Below are 18,990 nucleotides of genomic sequence, written 5' to 3'. Positions count from 1 at the left end.
CAGGGTGGTAGGTGGAATGAGGTCACAGAAATGCATCCTGGGGAGCTGGGATTTTGCTGAGGGCCACAGGGAGCCATAAGGGGGGTTTCAAGAAGAGTGCAGGTGACACATCAGATTTGCACTAAGGTGGCAGCATGAAGCATGGGTTACAGGTGCTGTGGCTATCACATTTGGCGGTGCCTATAATCACCTGGGAGCTGTAAAGGGGCTCATACCTGGGTCCCCCACCCCCATTGAGGCTGCTGTAATGAGTCTGGGGTGTGGCTTGGGCATTGGGGTGTTGAAACTCCTCCCTGTGAATCTGACGTACAGCTGAGGGTGACCTACTGGAGAGAAATCCCAGGTAGGAGGCATTGTAGTCATCCAGGTTAGAAGTGGTCAGGCACTTTCTAGAGATGCAGGAGAACACATGTTCAAGAGGGAGAACCATAGCCTATGGTGGTTGTTGATGTGGCTTCTTAGAGGAAAGGGAGAGTCTGGCAGTTCTTCAAAAGACTGAACATCGAGTTACCATATGTCCTAGCAACTTAGATCTATACTCAAGAGAAACGAAAACATACATTCACACAAAAACTTGATCCAAATGTCCATCGACTAATGAATGGATAAGATGAAATGCATGCAATGAAGTGTTATCCAATACGGAGGAATAAAGTACGAATACTACAACATGAATGAACCTCAAAAACATTAATGCTAACTGAAGAAAGTCACAAAAAAACACATATGATCCCATGTATGGGACAGGTTCAGAAGAGGTGCATGTAGAATAATCTACATTAAAATCTACAATCTGCAGAAGACAGATTATTGGCTGCATAGGGCTGGGGTGCTGGGGAGACTAGGAGCTAATGGCTAGGGGCTATGGGGTTTTGGGGGAGAGGTAAGGAAAATGTTCTGAAATTAATGATGGTCACATGATGGGTACCCACCTGATTAGGAAAGCTATCGAATTGTACACTTCCAAGTGGATGAATTATATGGTATGCAGATTATACCTCAATAAAGCTATCAGAGGGAGAAAGAGAAGGTACCCGGCCTGGCTAACTCTTTGCAGAAGAAAGTATGGGTTTGCAGACAAAGCATGGGCTTTCCAGTGTACTGGGGCTCTTCCATCCACTGGCTGTGCGACCTAGGAAAAATTACTTGGCTTCTCTGAGCCTCACTTTACTCATCTATGAATTGAAAAGGGAAAAATACATATGGCATACATATAAATGTGCAATACCTGGCACCTACTAGAGGTACAAGTGTCGTATCCCTTTCCTGCTCAAAGGATGGTGTAGGGAATAAAAAGCCCCTTCTCAGTAAGGCCTTCCCTGGCCATCCATATCCAAAATGTGAGCCCCCACTGTGCCATCCCCACCTTGCTCATGTCCCCTTTTCTTCCTTATTACTTATCATTATCTTACATTTTTCTTATCTGGTTTATTGTCTCTCTCCCTCACTAGAACGACTATGCCTCCAGGTAGGGGGTTTGTGTCTAGATGGTTTCCTAATACATGCCTGAAGCCTAGAACAATGCCAGCAAGTGAATTTTTGTTGAATGCATGGAAGTGCTCTGGCTATTGTGTTACCAGGTTTTGTCTCTTCCACACCTCTGAGGCCAGGGTAGTGCACGCATGTTAAGCCTGCAGCTGTTAGCCCCAGCAGGAAACAGTCTGAGCAGAGGCCATGGGGCAGGGTGGACAAGGGAAAAGACTGTAGTGGGAGGGATGGAGCAGCTAACACAGTCAAGAGCTGCTGGGTAATAATGCGAGAGTCTTCTGGGTTCTTCCACACAACACAGTAAAGGAACACAACGGAGTAATGCTCCTGTCTCGTCTCTCCACCTTACCCCTGGCACAGAGGTGAATTCTCCTCCCTCATAAACCAGCTGAGTCCATAAGAAAGAAATCCACGAAGTGTTAATAGTAGGGCCCTCAGAATCCATTCCCTGTCTTACAATGCTCTATCTCTGTGTTCCCCACTTCCTTGGTTTTGTGGTTGTTTTTTTTTAATATTTTATTTATGAGAGACACAGAGAGACAGGCAGAGGGAGAAGCAGGCTCCATGCAGGGAGCCTGATGTGGGACTCGATCCCAGGTCTCCAGGATCATGCCCTGGGCTGAAGGAGGCACTAAACCACTAAGTCACCCGGGCCACCCACTTCCTTGGTTTCTTAAGACTGTATTGGTTTCCACCGGCTTGAGCTCCATGACCAATGCACTCACATGGCATCCTCTTCCCAAGCTCTGAGCTTGATTTCATATTCACCCTCTAGTTTTATGCACCCAACTCTTGACTAAGAGGCACCCTGCACCCTGATCCCAATCCCCTGCCGGGGACAGTGGAACAGAACACAGGCCTGGGGTCAGGTGGCCTTGGGTTCAAATCCTGAGTCCACAAATCACTAGCTGTGCCACCTTGGTCAATTTATCTGAGCCTCGGTTTCTCATTTGTACGTTACAAGGGTAAACATTATCTTGCACAGTTGCTGTCAGCTGTGATTCTTAAAGCGTGTTCTTTGGAACATCCATCAGATGAGATGTGTGAGAAAGAGTTCTGATGTCAGGGGAGTCTGGCAAATGCTGACTCTCATCACATCCCCACCTGGAGGATTCTTGAATAACATTAGATCAACCAAGCTCCGAGAAAGCTGTGAAAGAATCTGTTTAACTTTGATCAACACAGGCTCTTCCAAGCAACAGAAAAGTATGTGTTTTGCAAGGAACACATATTAGCCTCCTGCCGAGCCAGGGTTCTCTGTAATGTACTTTGGGGAAAGCTGTTTTGGAGGATTCAGTGAGATGCTATACACATGGCTCCCAGCACAGCTGTGGCACATGCACAGAGGACACCAAGCAAGAATGAGCAGGGTCCTCTACACGTTTCTCCCTAAAGTCAGCAGTGTTTATTCCAACTTTTCCCAGCTCAGCGACAAAAGAGCATTTTAAACTGTTGCAACAAGTCATTTTCCAGAAAACTGTGTTGTTGATCCCTTTACACAAAAGGAGAATCACATTAGTTAATGACGTACTTTTGAAATTAAAATATGGGCACTCACAAGCCTAGATTTGAAGAACACTCGCTCTCAGATTCCTGGGGAGTGACTGGTCATACCTGTACCTGCAGGAGGTGGTAAAGTTGGGTAACTTAACCAAAGTGGCAGAGGCTGAGGCTCTTTCCAGTAACGACCCCACCTTGCACATGCAAACCAGAGTGCGTCCCACTGAATGTGGGTTCAGATCTAAGTACCTTCAGGCCCCATCTTTTTGGAAAAAGTCTGGCAATATATATGCCCAAAGCCTTAAAAATCTTCCCACCTAGGAATGCCACTTCTGGAATTACAGTAAGGAAATCATCCAAAATGCAGCTGAAGTGATATGCATAGAGATACTCATCACAACATTTGAATGGTCAAAAGTGGAAACAATCCAAGTGCCCAACAGTTGGGGAATGGTTAAATCCACTGTGGGGCTTTTCTGTGTTAAATACCTGACAGCCATTTAAAAGAATGTGTATAGGGATCCCTGGGTGGCTCAGCGGTTTAGCGCCTGCCTTCAGCCCAGGATGTGATCCTGGAGTCCCGGGATTGAGTCCTGCATCAGGTTCCCTGCATGGAGCCTGCTTCTCCCGCTCTCTCTCTCTCTCTCATGAATAAATAAAATATTAATAAGTAATGTATAAAGTTTAGAAGGATATTGGGACACACATGTACTGTAACACTAGGGAAATACAATTGGCTACAGAAATAAAATACATACATGGTAGTAACAGCTGCATTGGTGCACCAAGGAAGAAAAACTTACCAGTGCATTAGGAGTGGTGACTTGAGAGACAATGCATGGATTTTCATTCTATATGTTTTTCTATATTTTCTCCTTTTGTTCCACATGTTTTTCTATATTTCCAAGTTTTATACAGTAGTGATCAGGAAAAGGTAATCATTTATTTTTTATTTATTTATTTTTATTTATTTATTTAAAAAAAGAGGAGCTCCTGGCTGGCTCAGTGGGTTAAGCATCCGACTCGATCTCAGTTCGGTCTTGATCTCAGGGTTGTAAGTTCAAGCCCTGCGTTGGGCTCCATGCTGGGTATGGTGCCTACTTTAAAAAGAGAGATAGAGAGACCTGAAGCTGAGTTACCTACTAAATCTAAATGAAGCACTATTGTGAAGTTCAGAGGAACCCCCCCTCATCTTACATTGGGGAATGCCTCCCTCCAGTGTTTCTAAACCCCAGGAAGCATCTGCTCTATGTTGTCATAAAGGGCATTACCTTATACATTATTACTTAATATTTTTATAGAAATTAACTGGTTTAACCTAAATGCATGTATTTTAAATTTTTCACTGCTCTAAATAGGAACATAATATCCCTTTCCATTAATTATCCACAAAAAAAATGCAATTTAGCAAAATACCATTACCAAATTCTAGACTGGCAAAGTTTTCTGAGCCTCAGCCATTTTGAATCTGTTTAATAAAAAGTGGGGGTCAGAAGAGAATGTTGCCAGGGAGGAAGGGTTAGCAAAGATTTGAATATTAAGATGTCTTAACCCAACAATACACCCCTTAAAGGAATCAGAAAGATCAAAAGATAATTGAACATGATTTTCACACTAGAGGTTTTGATTCATGTTTAATGATTTGTGCATGTATCACCCAAACTGCCTACTCTGCCCCACTCTGGGAGGACAGGCTGTACATTACTCTAGAACTTGGGGCTGAAGGAGCGGGTGTTTCCTGAGTCTGTGGTCACTCACCCAGCTGGCTTTCCACTCAAAGGCAGGTGTTCCTACCATCAATGTAAGAACCTTTCCTCCTACCATTCCAAAGTCCTGCTCTTATTCAAGACCTTGGTGTTACCATCATAAACTTGCTGCAGCTGTGCCAGTTCTGATCTGAAACAGGCCAGGCAAATTTAAAAGGGGCAAAAAGACACCACCAGTGTTGGAAAGTGGTGGAGGCCAGAGAAAAGCTTAGTGAACTTAAATTCACTCATTATACAGATCAGGAAACAGAGGCCCGACAGAAGGAAGGGGCTGATGATCAGTGACCGAATTGGGATAAAATCCAGGCACCTGAACCCCAGTCCAATGTCACCTCTCCTCTATACTCCACCTTAAATTTGCTCAGAACCAAAACCACTGTTGACTTTTAGCATGAGAGGTTTGCCTACTTTGGAATCTCTTTCTGGCTGCAGGATGAGACACTATAATCAGACCAAAAAGAAGAGAAAAAGTCTTCCTGCAGGTGTTCCTCTTCAGGTCCCTTAAATGCCAATGACCCCACTCCTCTTCTGACTAATACCCAGCTGTGGGCTTGCTTGGCTCAAGGAAGAATTATGGATCTCTGAGCTTCACCAGGAGGTAGGGACCCTATAGCACTCCTTTGACCTACATCTAAAGAGACTTTCCATTTGCTAGTGTTCTTGGTCCAACCACCTCATTTTTTTTAGAAAAGGCTGAGTCCCTGGGAGGAAAAATAACTCGCTTTAGATCACCCAGCTAGTAAGCAGCAGTGCTAAGACTGGAATAGGAGTCCCAAGGCCAGTGTTCATTTTAAAAATAAATTTTAAAATAAAATTCACTTGTAAACTTGGGCAAGCAGAACTATTATGCCAATAGGACCCTAAACAAAATTCATTTATTCAATCCATTCATTCAAGATACTGATTGAATAGGAGAGGCCAATATATATTGACCAGGAATACATAGCATAACTGCCTGGCAGTACTAAGGAGCCTCTTGGGGTTTGAGGTTGTGAATTTAGTGTGTGAGCCACCAGCACGATTGCATGTTTGTCTCCAACCTGGTTCAGCTACATGGGGTTAGGCGTGAAGTGAGCTGAGTCAGATCTAACCAAGATTGTGGCTTTGCCAAAGGACCGTGATGAGGTGAAGGGCTCAGAGAGAGAGTTGAAGGTACACAAGGAAGGGGTTAAGGTAATAGAGGATTTAAAAGTGAATTTTATTTTAAAAACCTTTTATTTTTTTTACCTTTGCAAAAATGAATTTTGAAGCCAGGCTGTGATGCTGGTTCAGGCTGAAGTGGAGAGAGTATCATCTTGCCCAGAAGCTGTCTTGAGGTGGGTTTTACCTGGGCTCATTCAGCTTGTTGGGGGAGGTTCTACTTGACTTAAATTGTTGTTTGACCAGTGCTCAACCTGCGAGCTTCAGGACCTTCCTTCCTCTGGAAGGAGCCTTTTAAGACCAATCCCGGGGTCAGTCCAAAGCTAAGGAGCAGCAACTCAACTTATAAAGCCCTTTTATAGCATTACTTGCATAAGTAAAGAGTTGACTTCCTATTTCTGGAAAGGACATACTTGTTCTCAAGGCTGCCTATGTCCTGGGTGGAAAACACAACCGTTCCTCTCCCGATGCTGTTTGGAAACAGCAGGGCAGTTTGCATCCTTCAACCACAAAAGCCAACCGTGTGCCAAAGCTGCAATACAAGCCACGCTCGGTTTTGTATCCCGTCTGTCCCCTACCTCATCACAGTACTTACCGAGAGCCTGGCCTCCTTTCCACTCATTGTAGGTACCCATGCAGGTTTTCATTGATGTCAGCAGTGGTAATGATTAAGTGGAAACACCCCACCCCATTCAAACGTCTCCCTTTCCTGGCCGCTCCCCATTCTGAGTGAAAGTGCAGGTGCCATCCGACATTTCTCCTAGAACTGCAGCTAGAGAGTGCAAATGAGGTGAACCTGTAGAAAATAAGTCCTTTTGACTCGAATCATGCCACCACCCTTTCAGCGCCCCCCGACGTTGGCCTCTGCCCCACTCAGAAGCGGCAGGCCGTGGAAGAGCCCAGAACAGATCTTGCAACCACCAAGTGGTACTACAAACAGTAACTGAAGACACAAGGAAGCTGAAGTGCATTTATAAAAGCCCATCAGGATGTGCATTTCAGATGTGTGCCCCTTACTGCGTATAAACTCTAACCCAAAAGAAAACTTTTTGATAGAGCACAATTCTAGATCACGTTCTAACTGACATAGGATTTAGGGGAAGGGGCAAGCAAGGATGATGCCCTCACCCACTTTAAGGTCCCAATGTTCTGGGTTACATTTGACAAGAGGACATCCACACAGGGAAGAACAGGTGCCAACTGTTTAAAAAACAAACAAACAAACAATAAAAGGTCAGTAAGGCACCCCACCCCCTACTCTCACATTCTTAGTCCCTACAAGAGATTTTAAAAAGAAAAGCCCAGGAAATTCCAAGCACGAATACCTCCCCAGATAAGACAGAAATGGAAGAACACAAAACTTTTTAAAGTAAGCATTTTGATCTTCATGCAAACATGGAGTTAATCTTGGGGCAGCTGAGCACAATTACACAGATGAATTCATTGTGTGAAATGGTCATTGAGCGTCGAGAATGTTAGCGCCGGTTCAGAGTCCAAGCTCTGTAGGGGTCATACCTGAATCTGCTGAGCTGAGCACACGAAAACCTCAGTGTGCATTCAGGCTTGACCACTCTTTTTAATTTATTTCAGAGTCGCTCACAGGGTGGCTTCAGGAAATGCAAATCTTGAACGTCCATAGTGGTGTCTGAGGACACGCAGGGTTTTTATGTGTGTTAAGCTGCAAATATAAATAAAAAAATCTTTGGGCCTGTATTTACATATATTATTATCTTGAGATAATAGTATGATTTTTATAATCTTTATACTCTTCAAGTCGGCTCTTATTTGTACAGAGAGGATACAAGCTGGCTCCAGGTCCATCTCAAATTCTCCAGGAGTCCTGGGGTACTTCCCTCCTGGACCCTGGGCCTCCATACACCTATAAACTGAGGAGTTTGGACCACATGGTCTGGCTCTTAGTTCTGAGGCTACAATTCAGTGGAATTTGGAAATACCACTTTATCTCTAGGATTTTATTTTTTGCAAGCTGAATATACTTTTATAAGGTAAAATGCATATGACTCTATAGCGTGATTGGCCTCCCAAGCCCACAGACTTAGGGCCACGGTTGGAAAGAACTCAAATCTTTGTTTTTAACACCTGTCCCTGTTCCATCCAAAAAAAAAAAAAAAAATTCTAAACTCATCAGGTATCACTGGCCACAGCGAATGTGCAAAATTCAGCACTACAAAGGAAGTACATTTCTGAGCGTTTCCTTCTATATCTATTACAGCAAAATATGTGTGCTGAAAGAGGCCTTAGCAAGCATGGAGGCCCAGAGAGGTTAATCAACTTGCCCAGGATCACACAGCAGGAAGGGAAAGAGGAGCAAAACTTAAGTCTCTTCTCCCGGCCTGGTCAGGACTCCTACAGAAATGCTCAGGGGGTCAGAAACGCTCACCTTTTTGATTTCTCTCTCCATGTTTACCCACATCCTTCACAGGGCACGGAAATGTTGAATTTTGTTTTTTAGAGTTAGAGCTTGGTGAAACTCACTGGAGAAGTGGATACTGATGAAAAACTCACAGTTGCCTAATCAGTAGGAGAGTTTCACAAAAGAAATGAAAAGCCCACAAAACAAGGGCTTTGTTTGGAGCTGCCCCTTCCTTATCCCCAGAAGCGCAGTAACTAGGAGACAAGAGAAGGAAAGGCAGCCCGGACCCCTCAGGAGCCAAGCAGGAGCAGCCTCAGCTGGAGATGTCTGTGCCCACGTCCTAAGTTTGAATCAGAACAGGGCCCTGGCGTGCCAGTGGAGCCTGGGCCTTCGGAAAACAAGTTGGGGTAAAACCAAGCCTGGGTATGTCCCACAATGTCTCCTGATCTTTCATCTTTGGAAAAGGGACCCCCATTTCCAGCATTCTCAAATGCTTGAGCTGCCAACACATTTGTCTGCCAAAGTCAGGGCTCGTGCACAAAGCACCATGCCCCTACTCAAACGCACTTGAATTTGGGGATCGTGTCTGCTCCGTGTCCTCTGGGAAGGGAAGGCAGGGCCGGGAGGCAAGGAAAGGAACTGTCAGCTGGAGCTGCGGAACTTCTGTTGAGTCTCAGAGAAGCCGGCATGGCTTGGAGGATAGCACACCACCAGAAGAGCCCAGCTTCGTGGCTGCCAACCTGTCTGACCCTGTGCAGGAAACGTCTCCTGTTTCCTCATCTGTGAGTTGGGGAGGATCACACCTCATGAAAGCATTGCTGTGGGGATAAAAGGAGAAGGTTCTTTTCCTTCACCCCTTTTCTTAGCAGGCTCTCTATTGAGAGATGCTGTCATTTATTTGCTGAGCACTCATTAGCTCATCTTATCCTCACAACTGAAAGCGTTTCACCAAGAACGACCTAGAAAGATACAGTATCCAAAGTAGGATGCCCCTTTGACACCCAACCCTCCCGTACCCCAAACCGATTACCTCCATCACTTATGAAGCAGCCATGTGGCATGTGGTTCACTGTGCATTCTATGGTGTCTGTCAGATGGGCTTCCATCCTCCCTTACTTCCATTCCCAGTGTCCTCTCCTGTGCATGATGCTTATCTCTAACCCTCGTAAATAGGAAGAACAGCTTCCCATACCTGAAAGAGGAGGAGCCATGCTGGCCTCGGCCAGATTCCGTGTTTTAACCCTACACACCCACTTCTTGCCTTCCCCATACACACAGCCACCCAGTTTGCTTATACCATCTTCATACTGGACACGGTTAGCCACCAGCAAGGTTTGGGCGCAGAAGAAAGTACCTGTCAGGTGTCAACCTGGCTCCGCCACTCACTGCCAGTCCACCTTCTCTAAGCCTCAGTTTCCCCATTGGCAAAAGTGCTTCTCAAGGGCCACTCCAGCTCAAATCCTCTGTCTCTAGCGTGTGATGAGAGTTTTCTTCCACCTGAAAATGCTGCTTTTCCTAGCTCTAGCTCCCAAAGGTAACAAGGACCCTTCCACCCATTCTAGGTAGTTCGGACTTGCTTTAAAAAGATCTTTTTTTCCCAGGTTTCTGAGGCCCCCTGCCACTCAGAAGCCAAAATTAGCCCAATGTCAGCAGCTAAAAGCAAATCAGATCAAAAAGCATCCCTGTGTCTCATCTGAACACAATTTCTGCTTTGAACCTTATGCCAAGTCTAGGGCTTATCAGCCAGAGTGTGCATGATTACCATATGAAAGAACTCTCTTGGATCATATTTAAAAGAATCCTCTTTTCAATTTAGATAAGAAAAACACCCAGCCCTCCAGAAAATACATATAAATTCCTCTCTAAATGTCCAAACAGATTTATGCCCATAGAAGATGTAATTATCTCCTTCTAGGATAAAGGAATCTTCCAGCTATAAGGGAGAGCCAAGAAGTCAGAACGTTCTGCTTGAGATTGCAGCAGGGCCACCACAGAAGGTTGTCCAAGTTGTTCACTGCACAAGAGTGCTCCACTGATGAGGGGGAGGGAAGGTGACTTAAGTCCAGCCTGTACATCACCAGTCGAGCCTGGTGCCCAGTGCAAAATTATGTCAAAGTGAGGCGCATGTACGTTTATAATTCAGCAAGGGCACTGTACATGCTAGTAGGCAGCCCCCAGTATAAAGAAACAGGTCTTTCTTCTACTTATAAATACATGATCTCCCAAAGGCTCATAGCAAGAGTGGATAGCAGAAAAGTAGAAGTGAAAGCTGGGTCGTGGGGTAGGGGTAAGGAGAAGTTCCTATTGGAGACTATGTTGGTGTCTGGAGGGGCTTATTCCCTCAATGCCTCTCAGCTGGCGTCCAAAAGAGCATGGTTCTAAGACAATCCAGTAAGAGACTATTCCCTGCTTCTCTGTGTCCTTTAAACTCATTTAAAGTCCAGTCTGGCCTTCTCTGGCCTCCCAGCCTATGCCAGAGTGCCTGTTGCAGGGTTTCTGAGCAGCTTCACTTTTCCTTTCTAACATTCACATTGCACTTTGCAATAACACGTGTGTGGGTGATGTGATTTGCCTCTGCCTCCCAACTAGTCTGTAAGCGGTGTGAGGGTAGACCGTGGTCGGTTTTGTCTTATATCCCTAAGACCGTGTCTGGGACACAAGGCAGGAGCTATGAGTGGATGGAAACAGTATGAACTAAAGGGCATGGGTCTTGCACTTCTGCATCCTTTTCTGCCTAGGGGGTGTTTGGGCACAGTGACATGGGTCTCCATGACCTAACCCCTATGCCCAGGCCCAGGGGACACAGACTAAACAAGAGATACACAATCCTGGCCTGGCATCCAAAACACATGTGAAGGCTAATAAAACACATCTTCTCAAGCCCTGCTCCAAGAGATTCGGGCATCTAGGATTTGTATTTTTGACAAGGTCCTCCAGGCAATGCTGAATTGCCTATCAGGATTGGGAACCCATAGACATTGCTGCGATATATATATAAGGAACCTAAACACCAGAGAGAAGGAGCCCAGGGTCTAACCTGAGGGTTCATGGGAGGTTTTCTGTTGGAAGTGATGCCTCAGCCAGCAAATATGAGCTATGTGAAGAAAGGAGAGAAGGGCATTCTGGGTTGAAGGAACCACATGAACAAAAACAGAAATGGGATACTGCAAGGGCTGTACTTCTCAGGGAAGGGCAGGGAGATTGAGTCAAAATGACAAGGACTGGGCTCCTGGTGGGCAATCACACATAAATCACCCACATTTCAGCTGGACTCCCAGAACACTTTGGGTGGGAAGTCCGCATTTCAGCATCCCCACTTTTAATCTGGCCTCTTTCTTATTTTTGGTTCCATTTACCGTCTTGCTTTTTCTTATCTTCTTTCTCTAGTAAGACTATATATAGCCTCATGAAATAGCCTTCTGAACCCTGTGCCATCAAGGCCGTATTGCCAGGGGTTTCCTTGATAAATAGACTTGACTTCAGAATTCCAAACTGTCCTGGCTAGAAATACAAGCCTCCTAAAGCTGGCAAAACAGCAGCATCTGCAGATAACATCTATAGCTGTGCGCGTCCCATGTTGCAAGAAAGTGTCCTTATACTTGATACAAAAGCAATGTCTGGAGTATGACGTTCGGGACCCAGGAATTCATTTCTATCTTTTTTTTTAAAGATTTTATTTATTTATTCATGAGAGACACACACAGAGAGAGGCAGAGACACAGGCAGGGAGCCCGACATGGGACTCCATCCCGGGTCTCCAGGATCACACCCTGGGCTGAAGGTGGCGCTAAACCGCTGAGCCACCAGGGCTGCCCTCATTTCTATCTTTTTGGGGCCCAGAATGGGATGCTCATGTTGGGAGTGACAGAGGGGATGCATGTGGGATGGGAGGGTAGATCCTCAAAGACCTGCCTTCACTTTAAGTGGAGTGGGAGCAGTCCATGAGCTAGGTGCTTCAGGCTGTAGGAACCATCTCTTACCACACAGCCCACTCCAGACTCCCAGCTCTCCTTCCACATCTTTCCATTGCCTCCTGTCTCCTTACTTGTCCCCTCCTGCCCTCCCCTCCCATACAGTTTAGCCAACGGGGCTGGGCTGCATTGGCAGGCTAATATTCCCTTCTAACTGGACTTTTCCAATAAGCTCAAATGTGTCTGGACAGGATTTCTAAGACCAGTGAGTATGCTACAGAGAGGAGAGTCCTTGGCACAGTTTCCCTCTCTTTTTTTGTCCAGGCAGCCTCTAGGAACTGGTGTGGATCTGAGGTTCTCAGCCTCTGCACCAAGGTGCAGACCAGGCGTCTTCTGAGCAATGCCCCATGCCACAGTTCAGTGCCACCCCACCGAAGCCTGAACTATCTTGTCTGCTATCCAGTTATAAATTAATCTCCTGTTATCAGTGATTAACTTATTCAAGCCATAGGAGCTGCTGAACCAAAACAGCCCCTTGGGGTGAAAGAGTCTCTAACATCGTGTGGCGTGTGGATCTGCCTGTGACCCTCATCACTCTGGCCCTTGTGCTGTGTCAGCAGGGGAGCAGGGACAGCCAGGACAGGGGTCCTGCTCCGGGCACTGCCGTTCTGGAGTGCTCACCGGATTCCTCCGAGTGGAGATCCTCATAGCAAACTTCTAGGTTTTGTTTTCTTTGTGTGTTTGTCTGCAGAGAAGGCTTTAAAAATGGGGTTGGGCGGGCATATTCTCTGGGGGGTAGGGAACATATGTCGTGTGAATCCAACCACCTGAGACTAATATGGAAGAAAAGGGAGCCAAACTCTGGAATGTGCTGGATGTTGTAGAGACTAAGGATCATCTCTTAGAACATAACTTGTTGTAGCAGGAAGAAACCTTGGAGGTGACTGGTTCCAACTTCCTATTCTATGGCACCAAGAGAGAGGGCTTGAATCACCCAAGATCACACCATAGAGCCAGGGGGAGAGAAAGAACAAATGTCAAGTTGTGTTTACATGTCAGATAAAGGCTTTCTTCACCACTCTGGGGATAGGGGACATACAACTCTCTTTGGGTAAAAGGCCAGGCGATCCTTCCATATACCACTTTTAGCACTTGAAAGTCTCAAAAGTAAAGTCTCTCTGTGGTGGTGTTTTGTTTTGTTTTGTTTTTTTCCTGAGTAATCCAGGCAGACTTGGTTTCACTTCTTAGTCTTAGGGCTTCTCACAGCAGTTTAAAAACGATGTCTTTACTTATCGCTGTGGCCATCCCCCTGTAACCCATAGCCCCAGTTTAACCAAAAGAAACACAAAAACAGACAAACTCCAACTGAGGGACATTCTGCAAAGAACCTGACCAGTACCCCTCAAAAAAAAAAAATGATCCTTGCTATGGGGCCTGTAGACCTTGGTAATATGATGCTACGTAAAAGAAGCCAGACACAAAGACCACATAGCCAGACACAAAATTAGAGACAGAGAAGCTCTTGTGCATTTGTACCTTCTCTGTAAAACAAATCAGGCCTCTGCGGATATACTGAGGATGAGAGATCCCATCCTTAAAATATCCCAAGCTTTAAAATGAAATCTGATTTCAAAGTCCATCTCTTACTAAGTCTTCAGCACTGTAAATGTACTACTTAAAAGTAATGCCATGGGATACATAACACAAGATTCAATAGAACGAGAAGAAGAAAAAGAGAAGGAGGAAGGGGAAAGGGGGCACGAGAAAGGGGTAAGGCACAGGCATTGGTATTTTTAAAAACACCCCGAGTGATTCCAGCGTGCAGCCAGTGGCTCATTGGATGGTACCGGTTCCCTTTGGCACCTAACCCCATACCCCTGGTAAACAGTAAACAGGAAATACTTGTTTCTCTGTGTCTCCGTATGGGCCCAGTTGGGTTTAGTAAAATTGCACCAGCCTGACTTATGTCTTACTAGATATTGCTGGCAGCCACGTGCTTATTGTAAAACAATTACTAGGAGCGCTGGAAGCCCCAATAGATCAAGGACAAGGCTGCACGTTCTCATTTATGTGTTAATGGGGGAGCCCAAGGCCTCAGGTGGGTGAGTGTTGCCCTTTAAACACTGGATGACTTACAAGGAATTTCAGATATTTGCTGGACACTTTAAGCTGTTGATTTGGTCACAGGCACTACATCGAAAGAAAGAAAGGAAGAAAGGAAGGAAAAAGAAAGGAAGAAAGGAAAAAGAAAGAAAAATTTCAAGACTCTTACAAATGAAAGCAGAGTTGTTTCTTTTTTTTTTTTTTTTTTTTTTCAGAGTTGTTTCTTTACGGTGTTCTCGCATAGCTGTTTTCAAGTGATTTCCTGTTTTTTTTCCCCCCGTTGGTGTGGCCACTAGATGGCACACAGTACAAAACATTAGCCCTGATGGGGCTGCATTTATTCTCTCTGCAAAGGGAATCCCAGGGAGGGGTGCCAGACGAAGCAAATAAAAATGGAAGACTCCCAATTAAACTTAATTTCAGACAAACATGTATTTCATGGGACACCACATTTACACTGAAAAATAACTTGCCGTTTATCTGAAATTCAAATTTAAACAGGTGTTCTGTATTTTATCTGGCAATCTCAATCAAAGGGGACTTTAGGGAATAAGTAGATAATCCAGTGGCTCTCAGCATCTCCAAATACTAGAATTTTTGGTGGCATGCTTGAAGGAATCAAAGATTCAGAGCAACAAGAAACAAGCCAGCAATTATTATAACACAATCACAATTATAGGGTAACAGAGTTTTCTGTCCAAACCCCCTGACAGTTAACCCTTTACTCCTTGGTTTACCTAAGCCATTGTGTGAGTCCAGCTATCCCTGCCCTGATCACATCTCAAGTAATCAAAGCAAGTCCTGGAATACTCCAGCAATCACTCTTGCTTTCTCAGCAATGGCTTGAGTGTGACTTTGCCCAATGCCTCCTTGCTCTTAAAGTAAGCTGGACCTACATTACTTTGAGAAATAGGATCAATGTTCAGTTTGACAGAGAATGGCATAAATAACCATGTGTAAGAAAAGCAAATGTTACATGTTGAACAAAATTTGGTGGCATACATGTAAAGGTTGGTGCTGTGCCTCCTGTTAAGCTGACATCCCTCATGGAGATGACCCTCATTGGCCAGCCTCACGTTCAATCCCTCATGGAGAAGAAAAAGCAGAAACACCAGCATCCTGAGCTCTTTCTTGATGTGAATTGGCGAATCTCCCTACTTGACCACGAGCTTTCTCCAGGAAAGGACTATACTTATAGCTTCCTGCACAGAGAAACCTGAAAGCTAACCTCAATCTCAGGGCTCTGTACCTCAGATCAGTGTTGTACTCAACACACTTTTTAGACAGATTGGTTGCCCCAGTTTTGTGGTCCAAGTTCTGTCTACCTGTGGGACAACTGGGTCCTGAGAAGGAGAAAAAGGCAGAAAGAAGGGAAAGAGAAAAGCAAAAGTTAGCAATAGTTTAAAAAGTTAACCTGAAAGATGACCCAGCTAGAACCCACTGTGATAACTGACTTCTTTCTACTGAGTGGGGAGAGGAAGGCCTGGTGGTCAGAAATCCTAACCCACTGTTAGGATCTTGATTCTTTCTCCTGCAGAATGAATGCTTATAGTAGGAGATATGTGAGAGAACACAATCCAGTCTCTTTTTTCTCCCCACCCCAACTTCCCCTAGATCTATTTCTTTCTAACACCTTTATTGAGCTCTGATTCACACATCTCAAGTGTAAAATCAATGGGTTTTGATATATTCACAGAGTTGTGCAACCAACAGTACAATCAATTTTACAATGTTTTCATCATCCCAAAAAGAAACCCTACACCCATTAGTGGCCACTCTGCATTACTCCCCAGCCACCACCCCCAGCCCTAAGCAACCACTAACCTGCTTTGATCCCTATAAATTGGCCTACTCTGGACATTTCATATACGTGGAATCATATAGTATGTGGTCTTTTGTGTCTGGCTTTTATCACTGAGTGTAATGTCAAGATTCATCCAGGTTGTAGCATGTGTCAGTACTTCATTCTTTTTTCTGCTAATTAATATTTCCATTGTAAGGATATACCATATTCTATGTAACCATTTAGCAGTTGATGGACATTTGGGTTGTTTTTGCTTTTTGGCTATTATGAATAAGGCTGCTGTGAACCTTCGTGTACCAGTTCACAATCCATTCTGTGACTCTGCTCCAGGTCTTGTAAACACATTGAGAAGGATCAACTCTCTTGCTTCTAGAAACTCAGTTACAGTAGAGCAGCCCCATGGGGATGCTGCCTCCACCATAAGAACAAAAAAAGAATATTCGTTTAACTGGGGGAGAGGAAACACCTGTTGGGGCTGCTGAAGACCTCTTTTGGGCAGACTTTTGACAAGTTATGTGAGTTCTTGGGCTCAGAGGAGTTTAGAGAAGATTACAAGGTTTTCCATCTGCAGAATGGGTACATGATCCCTTTGCCTCCTCCAGACAGTCTATAACTACCACATCTACACCTAAGAAAATTTGGGTCATAAAGTAACATCATGGTTAGATAGTTTTGTAAGAATGATCAGACAATGATATGTTTGGGAAATTCTTACCTTCTGAGATATCCTGAATGCCTTAGGTGAACACATGGATAAGCATGAAAAAGAAAAGAGCCTGCATTTTTCAGATTTTCCCCCACCACCCTCAAGGCATAACGGTCCTTGAGAGGAAGCCGAGCACTCCTTCTTGGGAGGGGAGGGGAGGAATCAATCATGAAGTGAGTCATCCTTACTCCCCTGCTGAGAGGCTCTTACCCTGGGAACTGTGCACATCTGCATGGATTCATTCCACACAACTTACGGAGCACTTTCTGTGTGCCAAGTGCTGCAGATAAAAATACCTCATCACTTTGCAAGTGAGGAAATTGAGACTCAGAGTTCCCAAGATAACATAGTAAATGATGTAGCTGAGATTTTACCCAAGTCTGACCACAGAGAAGCCATCATAGAAACTTCAACAACTTCAATCAGTTCCAGGGCACCTGAGTGACTCAGCTGGTGAAGTGTCTGACTCTTGATCTCAGCTCAGGTCTTGCTGTCAGCATCATGAGTTCAAGCCCTGCATTGGGCTCCATGCTGGGTATGAAACCTACATTTAAAAAAGTGGGGAATCCCTGGGTGGCTCAGCGGTTTAGCACTTGCCTTCAGCCCAGGGCGTGACCCTGGAGTCCTGGGATCAAGTCCCACAATCAGGCTCCTTGCATGGAGCCTGCTTCTCCCTCTGCCTGTGTCTCTGCCTCTCTCTCTCTCTGTCTCTCTCTCTCTCTCTCTGTCTGTCTTTCATGAATAAATAACAAATCTTTTTTTTTTTTAAATGCATTCCCTACCCTCAAGATTAGAATCTAGGAGGAGAACAGATAAATAAGAAAATGCAAGGAGACAGAGTGGTACTAGAGGTGAGAAGCATAAGAAATCATGGGGTAAAACCAAGGGCACTGAAGCCAATGATGGATAGGAGAGCATGAGTTTTCCCCCAAGAAGATGAAGTTTGCAAGACAAGGAAGAAATCTTCCAGAGAAAGGCAGGGAAAAGGGGCTTGCTTCTAGAGAGAGAGAGAGAGAGAGAGAGCAGCAGCAGCAGCTACAAAGGCTTCATGGTGGCAGGGAGCTTTAAGAAGTCTGTTAAAAGATCAGTGATTGGAGGAGAGGGTATGAGTGGCCATCCAGAGTGGTGACAGATGGTCAGAGGTCACTAACAAAGGGCCTTTTATATCACACTGAAAGTTGGATTTTATTCTGAAACTTACAGGGAGCCATTTAAGGCTTTTAAACTGAGAAGGGAGGTAATCTAAAATTTTACTGAGGGGCACCTGGCTGGCTCAGTGGTTGAGTGTTTGCCTTTGGCTCAGGGCATAGTCCCAGGGTCCTGGGATTGAGCCCCAACTCCAGCCCCTCCACGAGCCTGCTTCTCCCTCTGCCTGTGTCTCTGCCTTTCTCTGTGTGTCTCTCATGAATAAATAAACAAGGTCTTTGAAAAAAATAAAATAAAATTTTACCAAGTTTACTTGTGGAAAATGGATTAGAAGGAGCATAGGTAAAAGCTAAAAATACTCAAAACCTCTTCCAAACCTGCTCCATGCCGAACCACCTGTTGTCCAGGAGAGATGCCCTGCTCTCACAGGGGCACTGGCTTCACTATCCTCCTGGTTAGGCTCCTACCTCTTCTTGCCCTCACCCCACTGGAGTAGACCACCATGTAAAAACCCTAAGGAGAGTTGCTTCGTAGATAAGGTTTCTGGATTCTTGTAAGTCTGAAATGTCTTCATTCTGCCCTCACTCTTAATGGAAAGAATTCCAGGTTGAAAAACAGTTCCCTTCCAAACTTTGCATGGCTTTGTCATCTTGTGGTGACACCAGTCCGGTTGTCCTTCCTTTAATTTCCCATTTGAAAGAATCATCTGTGCTTCACATCCTCTTAGACATCATCCTTTGGTTGTACTGGCCTTCTTGTAGTTTCTTTGACTATCAAGCTCGCATATTCTTGCTCCTTTCCTCTTCCTGAAATTTCCTTCCCCAACTCTGCTCACGGCTGGTGTCATTTCATTCAGGTCCGAGTTCAAGTGTCTGCTCTCAGAGAGGCGTCCCTTTAGCAACCTAGCGAGACTAGTAAACACTAGATGTGCCAAAAATATTTATCGCATTAATTTAAAATAGTTATTTATAATTAGGATTCTTTGGGAATATTTCAGAAGGTAGGTAGTATTTGGACTAGACCAAATTCACAATCGAATTCATTTTTGGCTA

The 18,990-nt window shown here is 44.9% G+C and overlaps 1 long non-coding RNA gene across 2 annotated transcripts in view; it reads right to left on the bottom strand.

Annotated features, from left to right (window-relative positions):
- Positions 1 to 3,983: 3,983 nt before the first annotated feature.
- LOC112655295 (uncharacterized) overlaps positions 3,984 to 18,990 on the bottom strand; it is a 32,769-nt gene continuing 17,762 nt past the window's right edge. Inside the window, exons 3-4 of one of the 2 annotated variants that reach the window (XR_007413022.1) lie at positions 7,410 to 7,572; positions 3,984 to 7,094 (exon numbers count right to left, since the gene is read on the bottom strand). This is a non-coding gene — a long non-coding RNA (uncharacterized LOC112655295). Of the gene's footprint in view, positions 7,573 to 18,990 lie in introns of both variants that reach the window. The other variant, XR_007413021.1, reaches the window with a different exon arrangement.

Source organism: Canis lupus, chromosome 9 (genome assembly GCF_003254725.2).
Source record: "Canis lupus dingo isolate Sandy chromosome 9, ASM325472v2, whole genome shotgun sequence".
Classification (NCBI taxonomy): Eukaryota; Metazoa; Chordata; class Mammalia; order Carnivora; family Canidae; genus Canis; species Canis lupus.
Note: the sequence above shows the minus strand (reverse complement) of the source record. Positions and strands in the feature narration are given on the sequence as shown.